A 4,956-nucleotide genomic window follows, 5' to 3' on the forward strand; every position below is an offset into this window, starting at 1 on the left:
ACAGTTTATTAAATGAGCGTTTACAATCCTAACAGTGACAATAATAATAAAATTAAAACCCAACCCAGGGGCTCACAAAAATGAACCAAGATAACCCTGGGTTTAAATCCTGCCTTTAACTGTTACTCTGGGCAGTTTACTTAACCTCTCTCTGGGTTTCAATTATAATCTTTAAAATGAAGATGATGCGACTTCCCTCACCGGGTCGATCTATGATAATTCAGCGCCATGATGTAGATGACTTACTTACCACAGAGCTTGGCACAATAATACTTCAATAAACAGAAGTTTTTTAAAGAATAAAAAAAAAAAAAAAAGCCTAAGTTCCTGTGTGCAGCCTGTTCTGACCCAGGGAGATGGTCTCCTACTCAGGAGACTCCAGCCTCACCTTTCCTGGGCAGTCTAAAAAGGTTCTTCCACTGGCCAGCCAGTTGCCTGACCTAACATGTGAGCACAACCCAGAGAGCCATTGCAAAGCAGGTTGGGGGAGGTGGGAGATTAATTGAAGACTTTTATTATTGTTATTTTTAGTTACAAAACTGCAGGGAAACAATTCCTGTGGGATAGTGCATCTCTTGCTAGAAGGCAGAAACCCAGGTGGGAGGAGGGTTGACCATTAATCATGAGGAAGCAGGGAAGGAAATTGAGACAGGAAATGTCAACACAGAAATGTCCTTACCCTGGGTCAACCTTAAGGCACGTGCATAGACCAGCATGCTAAAAGCTGCCCCCCCCCCCTGCAAACAAAGGCACCGGGAGAGGAAACAGCAAGCAACAGAATGTCAAACCAAAAATAAATCGGGCATGTTTCCTTTCTAAGGCAGAGGGGCCAGCTCCTCTTGTACTTGGCTCTCAAATTCTTGCTGAAATTCTGGGAATCCGTCTTGAAAGAAAATGCTTGCATGCAGATAAGAAATAAAGCAGATGCCAGAAGAGTGGAGGATAGGAGCACAGCTTCATGGAACTTTTGTGAGCCTCACTTTCGAGCCTGCAACATGGGCATAAAACCCCTGCCTCTTCCTCCGTCTGGAGCTGCTAAGAAGACCAATGGATAACACTGGTAACAGTGGGCTTGTCATGACCCTTTGAGTTTTTTTTTTTACTCCTTTCCGGAGAGAAAACCTTAATAGCCCCTCATGCCCTGGTCAGCTGAGGCAGGGCAAACCCAGCCCTCGCAGCTGCCCTCACACTCCCCTGATGGTGGGAAGTCACAAGTTTCCAGAAGGATTTGAGTGTTTGATTAAAACTTATAAAGAAAATTTACTTTTCATTTGTTTTTTTAATTATTACTTTTTAAGTGTATTTATTTATTTTGAGAGAGAGAGCACACACACACAGGAAAGGTAGAGAGAGAGGGAGGGAGAGAGGGAGGGAGAGAGAGAGAGAGAGATTGAGAATCCCAAGCAGGCTCCACACGGTCAGCACAGAGCATGACATGGGGCTTGATCCCATGGCTTGAAATCATGACCTGAGCTGAAACCAAGAGTCCCACGCTTTACTGGCTGAGCCACCTAGGCACCCCCTCTATTTGATTTTGTTAACAGTTGGCTTTTCTAGACAAGTACTTCTTTTTTTTTTAAAGCAATCGATGTTGTTAATATTACCAATTAAGCCCTAAAGGATAAATTAATTAAATAAACGCTTATGCTAGGATAGCTTTTAACCCTAAAATATCTTTTACTCCCAATATCATTTTATCTTCAGATACTGCACTATGTAAGGGAGGGATTAAGAGCACAAGCTTGGAGTCAAACAGATTTGAGTTCAACATCCACAGGATAAGCACTAATTATGTATTAGTTAGCAATTTAACTGATCTATGCCTCAGTTTGCTCATCTGTGAAGTAGGAGAAATAATGGTCTTAGGGTTTGCTGTGAAGACAGATGCACAATACGTAACTCCTCGATGTTTATAATGCAACTAAACCACAAAGTTTGAAGGTCTTATTCTTTAATGATTTAGTAGATTCATATGCATTAATTCAGCATTTATTCCAGACCAACAGGCCCTGGGCACAATATGAAACAATTTTCCAAAGTTAACAAAGCTGGATTTCTCAACCTAGCTGATGAGAGAAACATGCAAACAAATCATTGCCATCCCATGCAATCAATGCAGCCCCAGAAGAAAGTTCCAAATTCATCTGGTCTCCAAAGAAGAGTGATCGACTCAGCTTGGTTGAATCTGAGAATTCACAGAAGTGGAAACTCATACTGGGTCTCAGAAGATGAAAAGGAATTTGCCAGAAAGAGGAAAGGGAGGACATTCCAGGAAGACAAGTAGTACGCTCTGAATTAGTCGTAACATAGTACAGTATCTTGGGGCAAGTTCCCAATTCAGCATGGGAAGCATAAAGTTCACAGAAGCAAGTTGCAGGAGATGGGGTTCGGGGACACTGAGGCTAGGTCACAGACAGCATAGTGTTTCATTCCAGAGGGTCTGGATACGATCTTGTGGGAAATGGGTAGGTTTTGAAAGATTTTAAGCAAGAGAGAAAATGATCAGATAGTATCTTTAAAAGCTGAATCCAGCAGCCTGGCTGGCTTGGTGAGACACCTGGGGCAGTTCTTGGTTAAGAGTCCATTCTGATAGTTCAGGCCAAATAAAGAGTCCACACTAAGGTGAATTACCACACGGAGCCAGGGCACAAGGGAAGGAAAACATTAAGCAGGTGTCATTGGTGAGACACAGAGGCCCTTTGAAATTGTCTGAGGAGAGTGAGAGGTGGGGTGAAAGGAAGGGAAAGGAGTAAAAGAAAAAAAATCTAACTGAATAGACCTTTTTATTTTTTATTTGAGAGAGAGGGAGAGAGCACATGCAGGAGTTGGGGAGGGGCAGAGAGAGAGAGAGAGAGAGAGAGACTTTTTTTTAATTTTTATTTCTTTATTATTATTTTTTTTAAGAGAGAGACTCTTCAGCAGGCTCCATGCGGAGCCTGACTCTGGGCTCGATCTCACGGCCCGGGGATCATGAACTGAGCTGAAATCAAGAGCCGGACGCTCCAGCGACTGAGCCACCCAGGCGCCCCTAACTGCATGGACCTTTCTAAAACAAAGTTACTGGGGCTGGGAATGCGGAAGTAAACGCCACAGCCCCAGTGTTCAAGAAACATGCACGGGCCAGTGTAGAACACACAACTGAACCAGCAATTACAGAGCGTTTTGAGTCCTTTACGGTACATGTGACAGCATTTCACATCTGCTATCACAACTTCCTTCACTCCTCAGCTGCTCTGTACGTTCACCCCACCAGTCACTCCACGGCGAGCACCCAAGATTGCCAGCAAACACAGGAAGCGAGAAGAGGCCGGAACAGAGGCTCCTCGCAGCTGTCCGAGGAAACCAGCCCCACTGACACCTCCATGGATCTTTCTGGCCTCCAGAATTGTGAGATGCATTTCTGTGGTGTGAGCCACCCCGTTTGGTTGCTTTGTTACCGCGGCGCCAACGGACAAAGCATGCTGACAAGGAAGGAAAAGAAGGTGAAGACCTCAAAGGAAGTTTCACATCCGCTCACAGTAAAAAGAAAGTGTTGCCAATCCCACAAGCAAAAAGAAAGGCGTTTGCAGTGTGCACACCCTGAGCAGCGGGCCGAGGACACCCCGGAGCGCCAGGGTGAGGCGCAACACTCCGCGATGCCAGTGGTGACAGTCTCTGTCCTCCACCCAATCAGAGGAAACTATACGAACAGCACACTGCTCCTGCCAGCGCCTTCCATGATAGTTTCGGCGTGCAGTCAGCGGCATTATTGCAAATGTGTAGTAAATACATTTGTATTACTATACATATAGTAAATACGTGGGCAGTAAACTGGCTCCTCAAAAAAAAGCAAAACATACACATACTTTTTATTGTAAATTTTAATAATAAATATGTCTCAATTTGCAAATAGTAATACTGTTTATGTACCTTTCTAACCAAGTTATTCCCACGGAACGCTTTTGTGGATTTTTAGCAAACCCTTGCCTCCATAGCCAACCTATAATTGCAGTGCAACATGACTGGCAAATGGAGCTGCTCCCCAATCCCTACCTCTTTTCCCAGTCCGTGTGCTGTCATTAAACCTGATACGAGATTTTTTGATTTTTAAACTACGTCTCGCCCTTGTGTTAATAGTCGTTGAACTGAAATTCTCCCAGCGCCGGCTGTAAATCAGGCCTAAGCTATGACATCTGCTGATTTCCAGGGTGTGCGGACTGTACAATGGCCAGTTTCAAGCTACCAATATACCATCCCTGAACGCGGAGTTGGGGCGAGGTGCACTGCGGCACACGGTTATGTAGCATTTCCACCAGAGAGAGGCAGTCGGTGCAAATCACTTCAAGAGCACAGAGAAAGAAAAATGCACTAAAATATGTAGGAAGTAAATTTTAAGTATTATTATCTTTGTAGTATAAGCTATTTAATGGTAAGTTTATGGTACTTAATTTTTTATAATGGCTGTCTTTAGCAACTCGCTCTCAAAATTCCTGAAAATGTAACAACTGGCTCTCACAGGCTGGTGCAAGCCAGCACCAGGACGCCTCTGTGCATGGCTAATACCAACAGTTGGATTGTCCCGTTATATGAATACAAGCAGTTTCTAAGCTGTACCCCGAAATGGAAATAGTTGCACCTAATGCAATATTTCTCTTTTCCTCCACCACCCCTACCCCAAGATTCAACCCACGGAATTCAGCACTACCCATCATCAGTCATGAACGTTCGTTATATTTCTACCGGGTACACTGAACTAGAAGGTCAGGGCCAGTCTCACACACGCAGCAGTTGCTCAGCAAATATTTGCAGAACCAGTGACCTAAAATTATTACATGGTATTCCAAGTAATCATAAGTTTTCTTAAGGTACGTGACAATTTTTCTTTCCTTCAGCCCTTTTCTGTTGAATTTATGGACAAAATGGCATAAAACCAAACAGATAAAATGAACTGGACCCAGAGTAATTCTTGTCTTCACG

General features: G+C 43.8%; 1 long non-coding RNA gene across 1 annotated transcript; it reads left to right on the forward strand.

The window, feature by feature from the left end:
- The first annotated feature begins 761 nt into the window (after positions 1-761).
- LOC123383925 lies at positions 762-4,201 on the forward strand. Its single transcript, XR_006594362.1, has 3 exons — positions 762-1,060; positions 1,999-2,283; positions 2,905-4,201. It is a non-coding gene; the product is annotated as an uncharacterized LOC123383925 (long non-coding RNA).
- Positions 4,202-4,956: the final 755 nt, after the last annotated feature.

The sequence above is a fragment of the Felis catus genome, chromosome A1 (genome assembly GCF_018350175.1).
Source record: "Felis catus isolate Fca126 chromosome A1, F.catus_Fca126_mat1.0, whole genome shotgun sequence".
Classification (NCBI taxonomy): Eukaryota; Metazoa; Chordata; class Mammalia; order Carnivora; family Felidae; genus Felis; species Felis catus.